Consider the following 14,272-nt stretch of genomic DNA (forward strand, 5'->3'; position numbering starts at 1 on the left):
CTCTTCTTAATCCATTATTTTGAAAAATTTTGCTTTACTTCATCTATCTTTTCTTTTCCCTTCAAACTAGATCCTTTATTATTCGTCGGTAAAGTCTTGCTCGTACAGAATTTTGCAATATGCCCAATCTTGTTACATGCATAACAAGTTACATTATTCCTCTGAATAGCCTTTCCATATCCTTGACCGGTTTGTGATCTGCATTGATTGGATAAATGCCCAAATCTACCACAAACATAACATTTCACATTCATTCTGCAATTTTCTAAATTATGACTAACTTTGTTGCATTTGGAACATTGACTGGTTGGTAAGTTTGTATTCTGATTATTTTTAAATTTGCGTTGATTTTCTCTAACCAAACTTGTTGCAATTAAAACATTTCCCATTAAATTTATAAGCATTGGGTTGTCTTACTGGTTTATTGTGATCATGATTATTTGCAGTACCAAAACTTTCTCCAACTTCAAATCCAAGTCCAATTGTATCTCCATCAGGTTTCTATCTTTTCAACATGTCATCAAGCCTTTCTGAACTTTTCTTGAATCTGTCTTCGTGTTCCTTTGCAGTGATCAACTCATTTTCCAGAATTCCAACTTGTCTTGTAAGCTCCTCCTTATCATGTTGCATGTGAATCAGATTTGTCTTTAGCATATCATTTTCATGATTAAGTCTCAAATTTTCATTTGCTCCATCATTAAGTCTCCTAGTCAAGTCTTCTTCATTCTTCTTCCTATCTTCAATATCCTTACATAGTCTCATAGTCATATCTTGCATTTCATTCCTCATATTAGTGTTTTGTTGTCTCAACTTGTATGCAATATTATTAAGAGTTTCTTTTTCATCATCAGGTTTCTGCATTTGTTCATGAAGTTCTTTTCTCTTATTTTGTGCTATAACCAGGTTCTCCTGAATTCCTTTAATGAATTCTTGTGCAGTCCTCAGATCATCTTCAAGTTTGATATTCTTCAATTTTTCTGCATCAAAATCTTCAAGAGCTCCTTCCAACTATTTTCTCAAACTCTCCATCTGTACCGGTTTCAAAATCTTCCTCAAGTTGTTAGGCTTTTGCAAATAGAGGACCAGGCTCTGAAACCAATTGTTAGATTCAATGATAGTCCCAAAGACACAGAGAGGGGGGGGCGAATCAGTGTCTAACTGGTTAATTAAATATTTAAACTTATTTATAACTTTGCCACCCAAAACAGTATACTGATAAACAAGAATTAATGCTGTAAACATAAATAAAAGAGACAACATAGAAACACACCATAACACAAGATATTTTAACGAGGAAACCCGGTGTGGGAAAAACCTCGGTGGGATTTGTGACCCACAATATTTACTCACTAGCCAATGAATAAATACTACTTACAATAGGAGCCTGCACATGCAGGAAGGCCAACAACTTAGAGCTCACTGCTCAGAAGAGTCTCACTGACTACAAAATGGATAATTAAAATTAAATACAATGTACTGCTCAAAATAGCATCTCTAATACTTGGTTCAGTGTCGGTTTAAGCTCAGATAAATACCTTAACTAAAAACCTCTGCTGTCACTAAATCACCTTATACAATTATCTTCTTGATTACAATATTTGCTATCTCTCATATATATAATACCATACCTACAAAATGACTTATGAGATCTCATACTTATATGAGTCTTTACAATATACCATGTCGGCTTACAAAAGATAATTATAATACAATAAACAAGAGTTCGTCCCATGTCGGCTTGAGTGTCGGTATGCTTTGTTGCCGGTGAAATCTGAATGCCGATGTAAGCGCCTGTTGGTGCCAGTGTATAACCTATTGTCAATGATCCTGTGTAACCCAATACTGGTTGGTTGCCATCAATGACAACATCAACCAATATCATATGAGTGTAGAATGCCAATAGATATTGTTGGTTTAGGCTTAGGTGGAGGTACCGATTTCTATACATCAGAGGTAGGTGTTGATTTGCTAGGCTTGTCTTGTATCTTCTTGAGAGGAGCCGATTTAGCTTGTGGCTTCACCACATCTTCCTCTTTAAGAATGTTATTTTATTTGGTCTTCTGCATAGCTTCTCAGTTAATACCCATTTGCTCTGCAAGTTCCTCTACCTCCTTTCTCACCTTTCTCTTCCAATCGGCATCAATGAACTTTTTGTGCAAGTTTAAGTCCTTTTCCTTGAATGTTCCAAATCTTTCTTCCTTGGGGTCTACCGGCTTGCTTAATAGATTTTGAGTATATGCTTCAAGTGTAATAGAATCAACTTCATACCCCATGGGCATAATCCAAACTATCCTTGGCTCAACCGCTTCCATATGGCATTGATCTTTATCAACCATAAAATAAATTGTTTTCTCATATTTTTCAACTATCTCTTTAGGAATTCTTTCTCAGGCTTTCATAGAGGCTTGAAAGGTCTTAAAGTAGCCCCATAAAGTAGATATTCTCATTGTGGCGTCACCTATGCCCCACAACCCTTCCTTGATTTGCATTGCCACTGGTTTGTCATAAGCCCATTGGACTTTTCCATTTATTTTGGGGATCTCATTCAAGAAGTATAATACCAAACAAATAAGAAGGGACCCATACTTGAAAGTGTGTTTCTTGTCCTATTTAATCTTCTTCAGGTTACTTATCAATTCATTCAGGAGAACTGTGCACAAATCATACCTTTTATCTTCCTTAAGCATCTGATATGCTGAGAATATTGCAGTACCAGAGACCGAATTCTTCCTGCTTGATTGATAAAATTTGTAACCTACCACCATCGAGGCAAATATCACATCATGCTCCAAGATATCACTAATAGTCATTGCCCTGTTGTCAAATTTGGAACTGGTAGCGGCTATCACTATGTTAGTTTATACTTTTCTCAGTCTGGGCACTTTACCAGATGCACTTAAGCATGTGATTGCTTGAATAGCCTGCTTGGTGATCTTGTGAGGTCTATCCAACTAGATGAATTCATCATGAACTCTAATAAGGACATACTGGACCCATTTCACTTCAAATTACAAGGAAGTGAACAAATTATGTGAAACCCTTGTCGTGAAGAATTTTATGTTTCGGTTTCAGGTTCCCAAGACTGTTTGCCAAATGCTTGTTGTAAAGAGTAAGCATGTCATCATTTTTGAGTTCTTCAATGTCACAATGAATGTATGTCCTTATATCCTCATTGTGAAGAACTCCATATGACACTAAGGAAAACGCTCCTTTTGGATCATCTTCGATCGATTTGAAAGGATGTCTCTTGAAAATGGGTCTTGCCCTCTCAGAGATCTCAACCACTAGAGGAGTAGAGATACCAAATGCAGATGCCATAATGATCCTAGGGTTTTAAATGATATCTCGCGAACAGATAAATACCTTTTAATTCACAACTAGGCATAGGAAATTACTCGATGATCGCTTCAAACTTGATTTCGCTGTCAAATCTCTTTCACTTAGATTCTCTTCTCTTTTCTCTTGATCACATTGTGAAGAATAAGCTTTTAGAATTCCTTTTTAACCTAATTTGCAGTTGTAATAAATTCTCAACCATAAAGCTTCTGGTTACACTGGATTACCAAACTGCTACAAAAATCTTCTGGATATGAACTACATGCTCAATATGAATCTTTTGCAACCTTCCAGAACCGGTTACAGATATCTACAAAGGGAGTTTTAAGGATCTATATGAAAAACTCCCCCTAAGGCTGAAAAGCCCTAGTTACCGGATCAGGTTTCATCACCGGATTCAAGTGTGGAGCACATTCTGATCTTCTTTATTTACCCACATCTTCTTATGTTGATCTTTGATTTCATATACCTTTTCTTTTCCTTTCTCATTAGATTTGTTATTTTTCACCGATGCATTGCTACTTTTGCAATGCCTTGCAATATGACCTTGTTTGTTGCATGCATGACATACAACATTTCTCTGCATAGGCCTAAAATGCATTTCATTTGGTCTCATCCTGCATTGGTTAGATATATTCCCAAACATCCCACAAGCATAACATCTCTTGTTCTGAAAATTATTCATTACTGCTTTGCACATATTTGACTTGTGACCAAAATTGTTGCATATGAAACATTGACCGATAAAGGTAGGACTGGATTGTTCACATTATTCATCATCCCAGTATTCATCCTACTTCTGCATTGATTTTCCATATGACCGAATTTATTGCAAGTAAAGCATCTACCATTGAATTTATAGGCATTAGACTGTCTTACTAAAGGTTTCTTGCTCTGCTAATGATTTGATTTTGCATTACTTTGTCCAGAACTAGAGGATTATCCTTTCTCATATCCAAGTCCTCGCATGTCTTTCCCATTTCTTCATTTATCCATCATCTCATCCAACCTTGCTGAACTAGCTTTGAACTTTTCTTTGTACTCATTAGCAATAGTCAGCTCATCTCTCATAATTATGATTTGTCTCTCAAGTTCTTGTCCATCGTTCTTTGTCTGCACTAATTCAAGCTTCAACTAATCGTTCTCATATGTCAATCTACAATACTCATCAAATTTGTCCTTTAAGGATTGAGTCAAGATTTCTTCATTCTTCTTCCAGTCTTCAATCTCCTTAGTCAGTTTCATCACGATAGATTGCATTTCATTCTTCAAAACTATAGTCTCCCTAGCTAGCTTCTCACATTAATCAATTTTGTCTTCTAGAATTTGATTGTCAACACTTTGTTCTTCTTTTTCCTTTAGCTTGTCCATCAACTCATTTCTCTTTTCCCAAGAAGTGTTTACTTGATCTTTCAGGGTTTCAATGAAGTCTTCAGTTGTACTCAGATTTATTTTCAAGCTACTCTTTTCCTTCATTGTTGCATCAAGATCTTCAAGTGCCACTGCAAGTTGTCTCTGCAAACTAGAGTCCATTGATTCAATATTTCAGATCTTCCTCAAGCTGTTAGGCTTCTTTTGAGGCACAAGGCTATGATACCAATTGTTGGAATCAATGAACGCTGAGAGGGGGGGGGGTGAATCAGTGTTCTGGTATTTAGAATTTTTTTTAATCTGATTCTTAATCAACCCGATGCTCAAATAAGAAACTGCAATGCAGAAACACAAAGAAATCAAGTACATACCATAACACCAATATTTTTACGTGGAAACCTAGAAAGGGAAAAACCACGATGGGATTTGAACCCACAATATTATTCCACTATGTCTAGTAGAAAAAACAATATTACAAAAGGGGAATGTACTTGCATTCAGGCACATTGCCTAGAGCTCACTACTCAGATATAAAGGGGCTTCAACCTAGAGGAAGACTCGCTGCCTTACAGGCTGATAGGAAATGATTACAATGAATAATGAACTAGAAAATAACATCTAACTATGCCAAGTATTAGTTTCTGTTAGGCACAAAATGATCTACTGCATTGTTATGATAAACTGCTTTGCTATGCTTACCGGATCAACACAACTCAAGGTGTGCACGTGAAACTATGCTCAATCGCTCCAAAATCACCACACACATCATATCCACACCCAAATACATTAACCAAGTCGATCTTATATATCCGCACTAGCAAAAATGATCTCCTACAAGTTGGCTTCACAAAATATCAAAATATGAAATGTGTAGCTTCAAGTAGGCTCAAATCTTCACAAAACCATATTCCAGATCCAATACACACGATCACGCACTTCCCATAAATTGGTCCAATCACCTTGAACTTGCCAATAACCACCAGAATCAACTTAAGGAATCTGGTCCACACGTTACACCACCGAAAATGAAGATAAACATGTTTTACTGCTCAACCGAATACTGAACCTTCTAACATGCCAAAGAATCATCATTGAAGGATAATATTGCATGATAATCTTCTTCTCATACCCAATTAAATTAACCCAAATCACTGGAACCAAAATCACACCACTGGAAATAAGAAATGCTCACCAAGACTATATACAAAGTATTACTGACAGACTTGCACCAAAACTCCATACCAGATGTCCCAAACTCTGTACCGGATACGATCAATAGGATGAGTTGCCATCAATGACAACTCCTAAGAAATATATGGTATCAGATATCACCAATCTCCACCGGAGCATCGTCGGAATAGTGTCTTATGCCAACAGACACAAACACCCAAAACGCCTTGGTCTAGATGGGGATGACCAAGGTGCCCTAGTTTAGAGTGTCCCAGTCTTGGCTTACTATGGTGACTTGTCTCTAACTCTTGGATGTCCTTTGAACTTCCTATCTTTGCCAAAAAATTCTAGCTACACATAAGAGGTGAAAAATAGTGTTGTGGATAAGGGTTTGCCTAGGTCAAACCCTAGGTTTGGAATTAACCCTAATTGAATTGAAATGTAAATGAGATTGAAAGTGTACCTTTTGAGGGAAGAGGCTAGATTCAAAATTGAAATGCTTGAATGTATAATATATCTTCAATAGATGATGCAATGCTCTTATGATGAGTCCTCCATGTGTTGGTGTAATAATATGATAAATCACATTAAATCCATCATGAAATCATAATTGAAACATAAATGAAGATGCTTTGATGTAGTTTGTTACTCTTTGAATCAAATTTGCTACTAAAGTGTTGCTCTTGAATTAGAATGATAGCATAATGAGGAGATAAGAATGAGTTGTCGAAATGAATTGAGAAGGATGCCTTATATATGGATTTCACAATCAAATCACCTTTAGGAAGACTTAGAATTATCATATTTTTGCATGGAGCTATATTTGAATAGGATAGGACTGTCTTATTATCCTCTCAAAATTCAAGATAAAAAGTGTGGGACCGTGTGGAAAAGTGTCTCGTTCTTGACAGTTTCAGCCTGACTTTTTAGGAATGTGAGATAATAGGGTTTTAATACCATAATTAATTTTGTGTGACAATATATAATGTTTAGGTTACAAGGGAAACATGTCTTGAGATTTAAAATAGGACAAAATCTATGATAAGTCATGATAATAAAAGATAAAGGGCACACCTAGAATTAAGGGCCCAAATAATAAAGTGTTGATGTATTAAAGTGGAATAAGACTCATAATATTGAATTAAATATTAATTTAAATAAAAAAAGGTCCTATAATGCAAAGAGGAATGGAAAATACTAAATGAGTGCTAGAATGGTGTGAAATTGGACACCCTAATTAAAGGTGTACAATTTATGACACTGCACTTTCGATTCACCCTCACTATTTATTCTACACAAAAATATGAGAGTTGAGATCGTCCCCTGGGGTGATCACTTCTCTAAGCAGGCCTCCTAAAAAGAAAAAAAAAGATCTCTTATTTCTAGTTCACTCAAGTTTGCCGCAAAAGGAGAGCATACATAAGGAAATCTTGGGGATTAAAAGACATTTGTTCATTTTAAGTCAAAATCCAAATGTGTAAGATTGATTTTAATCCCATTTTCAATATGTGAAAGACACACCAAGCAAGTTGATCTAAAGAAAGAATTTTTTTATGATAAATAAAAAAAATTATGATCACTTTTAGAATGTAATGAGAGGGTTTAGGACAAGTACACTTGAATTTAATGCTTTCCAATTGTGTTGAAATCCCTTGATCCAATATGATGAGCTCCAAGCTACCCTTTTCAACTCAATCAAGTGTGTGAAATCATGAAAACATGATAGCCCAAAGAAAAGAAATAAATTGCACAAATAGATTCATTATGATATTAGAACTCATAATAAAACCATTTCAATGATGATAATGTAATCTTATGATGCAATAAAATATATGCAAGTAAAACATAAGCTCATCACAAGATTACAATTTCATTTTTTTACTTTTGATCTACTCAAACAAGATCTAATTTTTTTGCAGCATTTTGACTCCAAAAAAAAAATTCAAAGAATATACCCCTACTAAAATTCTAAGATCTTTTCAAAAATATTTTTTTTTATAAAATTTCCTTAATTTGAGCCCTAGAGAGCATATTTACGAAAAAATACTAATTTTCAAAGGTCTAATTTTATGCTGATTTATTTTTTGTTAAATTTAAAAATATAAAGAATAAAAAATCCCATATAATTCCAAGACTTCCAAAAATATAAAATTGTTTGAAAAAATTGCTTATTTGCAATAAAAAATTATTTATTATGAAAAATCACAATTTTTTTTATAACTAGATCAAAACTGATGATAAAAATTTGGTTTTTGGACTAAAGGCTCCTTATATCATCGCCAATGTGTAGTCAAATACTTGTACAAAAATGCATAGTTTTTTGAGAGATATGATGAGATTATTGTAAACCCTAAGCATGTGTCCTCAACCCTAGCTACACAAGGTTAGTCTCATAATTTTGAACAAAACAACAATATAAGATTGGGAAAACCTCAAAAAATATAGATTTAATATGAACATAAGTCTCATAGGGTGTGCCAAAATGTGTATGCTAAATTTAAACATATTTGTAAGCTCTAAAGATCCAACCACTAACTTAGACCTACAAAATAATTCAATAAACAATCAATACAGATCTACCATTCATGCAAATAACATAAAATAAAACCAAATATACCTTCACATAGATAGTAGGCTTGTCTCTATTGTCATCCTATCCTCCAAGATCTTGTATTGATGAGGGTTTCTCTCAGCTATGTAGCACATTCACTAGAGGTCATGAAAGAGTGGATTGTGGTTGCTTGATGATGTAAGGCTATGGCAATATGACGAAAAGTTGTGATGATGTATGCTAGAGATATTTTGGCATAATGCTGGCATGATAATGGTTGTGGATTTATGAAAATGGAAGGAAGAACCATTTTTTATAGAAATATCAAAGAGAATAAAGGGCTTAGATTAAGATGTTAAATTATGAATAGCCATGGTCACATAGTTAGAAGAGAATCAATAGGATTGAAGGATAGCTAAAGATAAAGGGATGAGATTGAGTGGTAGGTAAGAGTGAATAAGATTAAGAGGTTAATTTAAAATGGAAGTCTAAGATTGAGTTGTAAGTAATTTAGGGAGACGTGTTGTCATGTAGAGTAAAGAAAGAGAAAAGGTGGTTAAGAGGAATTTGACACTTGTCACACACCTACAAATTTATATTATGATCCATGTGAACAAGTTGAAGGGATAGGATTAGAAAAAAGAGGATAATTAATTAATTAATTACATAAAAGTATTTATTTAATTAATAGAGAAAATTATGATATGAACAATTTTAGCTATCTACAGATACCATAGGCAATCATTGCAAGGATTTTACAAACATCGAGCTAAGAAACTAAACAACATACATTAGAGATGCAACTAAACATTCAAGGAGATATTCTTGACTAAGCATAATCAATCATACTACAATGATTGCAAATGTCTATTACATATTCGAGAGACACCCAAATCATTGCAATATCAAAATACCTCTACTTAGGACTAGAGATTGAAATCCTAAGGATTTCAGTGAATACCCTTTCCCTTTCTTTGTGGGTTATACTACTACTTTCTCTCGCCTCTCCTCTATCCCATTTTGATCTTGTCTATTTTATTCTTCTATTCAGTGTTGGGAAGAATTAGGACATGAAAATATCAAGAAACCCTAACCCTCACGCTATCGACCGCGACTATTCTAGCTCCAAAACAGACCTATCGTATAGAGTGTTAGTGATAGGTTAGTCAATCGCAACCGTTAACTGCAAAATCGACAGTAGAAAACGCGTGACTAACATGCGTGTTAGTAAATCCGTACTGTCCTTTTAAAACCAGAATACACGCGTCCCACGCCATCCAATGGTGTGAAAAAATCTAGGCCTACCAAATCAGATATGGACGATCAAAGAGCGCACAATGAGATGCCCCTACAAGTAAATCACATTTGGTATTGAAGGCCTCTAACTTTGAGTGCACTATAATAGGAAATCACTTGTTAACCGTTAGGTTATTTTTAGGTGGGGAAAAATGTCTTACGCCGGGGTTTTTGGGTCTGTGTCGGTTTCTGGTTGCCGCAAAAAAATTTGTGCACCGCTCCTCCACTGCGTATTGAAGGCCATAAAATAATACATGCTTTCTCTATAGGAGACAGATCACATCCACAAATGCAAGGAAACTATTGCCATCTAGGGTTGGAGAATTTCGTGAAGAATGTTTTGAACTACAACAATTCACAGATTTTGGCAAAGGGCAATTCCGCCATGGTTGTTCTTGATATCAGTGATACCAACCAGGTGCAGAGGAACTAACTTTAGAGATCAGACTAAATTTTAGGTTTTGGAATTTTCTGATGGATTAAAATTGCTATTTTAGGATTTTGTTGCATCTAGGGTTTCGACTAAATAAGTTCGTTGGATTCAATGCTTTTGCTCCTTCAAAATTAAGAGCAAACGATATAAAGCTTTGCTGTCGGTATTTCGTAGTTTTTTTTAACTTTCGTTGTAAAAGCAGTGCAATCTTTCATGGCTTTCAATCTCTATGGAAAACAAAAACAAGCATCTCTCACATTTGTCTGAACCTCTTATAGAGTGCACTCCAAGGAAGTCTCCCAAAAACAATGTTAGGCTTCACATTTTAAAATTCCTAAAAAGCAGAGGAACAAGTATTATGTTTATGTTGAAAACTATAATTGAATAGATATATGCTCTTTATTTGAATTTTTAAAGATATTAAGCTCTAATGTTTTATATTTCTAGAACTGAATAGTTGAATCATTAGGTGAGGTAATTTTGAGTGTGGTCAAGTTTGATAAGTAGGAGATATTTTCCACAACAAGTCAAATTATGATATTGCTATCAAGATTCAACTATGTAGTTTTTGAGTCAAACTCATTGACCCATGTTTTATGAGTAGTGGTTTACAAGATTGAGAATGAATGGTCCACTTAGCACTCATTTCATATAGGTGATTCTCATAGAGGTGAAGCATTGGGCCTTCTCGGGAGGTTACCCATCTCAATACTACTCCAACCCAAGCGTGTTTAACCACGAAGTTTCCTCTAAGGTTAAACCCACTTAGCTTGCAACCCCATTTGCAAAACCTTCCATATGTTTTGTGCCTTAGGATTTTTGCAATTAGTGAATGGTTCATACGATACAACACTACAATGCAAGTATCCTTAACGTTAAACATTCAAAATCATTATATCTTAGTATTGTATGGCTTATTTGTTGGTTACTTTTTCATATTTTGTTTTTTGTTTTCAAATTCTAAATCCTTAGCTTAATGTTCATAGTAGGTAAAACAATGTGAGCTACAAAGCTTCATTGTTGCTTTTTCTTATGAACTATTAAATTAGTTTCTAGGACATTGTACAAACGACATAACTTTTTGGTTTGGGTGAATTAGTAGAGGGAATTTACATCTTTTGCATTTGTAGTTTTAGTTTTAAGACAAAAAAATCAAATGCTTAAACACAAACCTCTTTTAGGTATCCTCCACATCATCCATTGAGAATTGCACTAATCTCAGTTTTGTATGTTGATAATTTGAGTTTATTTCTTATTGACTTAATAATGTTATTTGTTCTAGCTTTCTCACATTTATGCTTTTATTTCTAAAATCTAAATGCCTGGTTAGATGCTTATGTGGGAGCATGAGCAGGGTATTCTAGGTGTCTTAATTTGTGTTTTTAAATAGTAAATGTCTTCTAGATTTATCTATGTGGGACTTTTTTAGCAACACACACCAGTTCTTGGACATGGGAAGGTTGTTGGATAGTGTCTTTAAAATGATTCTAAAGTTTTGACTGCACAATAAATTTAATATCAAAATTTTGGACATTTCCATGATCTATTATGAAGATCTTATATTTTAAAAATTCTTAACTCGTTCTTTTATTATTTTTTTAAAATTAATAAATAAAAAGAAATTTATATCAAAATTATAAAGATAAATAAATTATAAAAATTACTATCGACTTAACCATTGCACCTCATTCAAATGCAAGCACTAGTAAAATATTTGATCCTAAGATGGGATTGAGACAACAAAGGTGTCTACACATATTAACTTACCATGGGCCTCATCTACTTTCTACAAGAGCCTTTAATAGACACCTTGGAGTGGTGGAAATTGTTGGTAGTGGGTTGAAGTTGATACTGACTGTGTATAGCCCACAAACCCTAAACTGTAACTGTGAAAGCCCCACCAGCTTGAATTTTGCATACTCTTTGTATTGAAGCTTTCTTCATACTATGGAGAACGGACACAAATGCAATTGTGTTGAAAACATCAATTGAAATAAATGGACATCAACCATATCAACCATCACCACTTGTTTCCACGAACAAAGAATTCACAAGTAGTTGTTAGTTTTGTTTGAATGTTGACCATCAATCTGAATTTCATGGATAAGATCAATGGTGATTACAAGCCTTGACTGCATTTGAATATCTTGGCTTGAAGGCAATGTTGCATCAATAGTCATCAACCAATCATGAAATGCCATGCATCTTGAGTCAACGTTTACACCTCATCAGTTTGAATCCACACAACAAGCAACTTCTCTTCTAAGCTAGAGAGACACAAGGATGAACAATTGTAGTCATAGCTAGAACCAACTTCTTGTATCCTGCACAAGCACAATAGGTCACCATGTGGACAAGTGAGACAACCACAACCTTAGTGTAGGCTTAGGAAAATTAAAATAATATTCAAGTGACCAAGAATAGATGGTTACTAGGGAAAAAAGGTTGGTAAGATGATGTCTTAGAAGACTCAGGATGTAACTTAAACAATTAGACATGGACAATAGTAAGTCAACTACAAATTAGAAGAAAAAGCAACTAAATCCCAAAAGACTTTGGATTTTGACCAAGTTAGAGAAACAAAAACCTCCTAATTAGTAGAATAAACCCTAGAATTTGTAGAGGTACCAATAGGGTTTATGCAACTACAAATTCTTATTATTATTGATTTATTTATATGGTAGTGGATCCTATATCCACTATTTATCGATCATATAAAATGCATATGTATATATGCATATGCATATATATGAATACACGCGCGCGCGCGCGCGCGTGTGTGTCCATAAGTATATGTGTATGCATAATATTATACCCTTACACATATGTACATATATAGAGATATATGTGTATGTATACATATGTATATGTACATGTATATTTATATGTACATCTATATGTATATGTATATGTATGTGCGTGCGCGTGTGTGTGTACATAAGTATATGTGTATGCATAATATTATACCCTTACACATATGTACATATATAGAGATATATGTGTATGTATACATATGTATATGTACATGTATATTTATATGTACATCTATATGTATATGTATATGTATATGTATGTATGTATGTATATACATGTACATGTACATGTACATATACATGCATACATACATATATATATGTATGTATGTATGTATATATATATATAGATATATATATATAGATAGATAGATAGATAGAGAGAGAGAGAGAGAGAGAGAGAGAGAGAGAGAGAGAGATGCACACACACACACACGTGTGTGTATGTATGTATGTACATATACATATACATATACATACATACATACATACATACATATACATATATGTATATATATGTATATGTATACATATCTATAGATATACATATATACATACATATATATATGTATGTATATATGTATATCTATAGATATGTATATATGTATACATATATATATATATATATACATATATATATATATATGTATACATATATACATATCTATAGATATACATATATACATACATATATATATATATGTATGTATATATGTATGTGTATACATATATATGTATACATATACATATATGTATATATACATATATACATATATATATATATACATATATATATATATACATATATATATATTTCTATATATATGTATATATGTATATATACATATACATATATGTGTATGTATATATACATATATATATGTTTCTATATATATGTATATATGTATATATACATATACATATATGTATATGTATATGTATATATACATATACATATATATAGAAACATATATATATATATATGTATATATGTATATATACATATATGTATATATACATATATGTATATGTATACATATATATGTATATATGTATATATACATATATTCATATGCATATACATATACACGTGTATATATATATATATAGAAACACGTGTGTGTGTGTGTGTGGGTAGAAACATATATATATATATATATATATATATATACATATACACGTGTAAGGGTATAATATTCTGCGTACACATATACTTATATACACACATATATATGTGTACATATGTGTATATACATATATATACATTTATATGCATATGCATGCATATACATATACATACAT

Source organism: Cryptomeria japonica, chromosome 9 (assembly GCF_030272615.1).
Source record: "Cryptomeria japonica chromosome 9, Sugi_1.0, whole genome shotgun sequence".
NCBI lineage: Eukaryota > Viridiplantae > Streptophyta > Pinopsida > Cupressales > Cupressaceae > Cryptomeria > Cryptomeria japonica.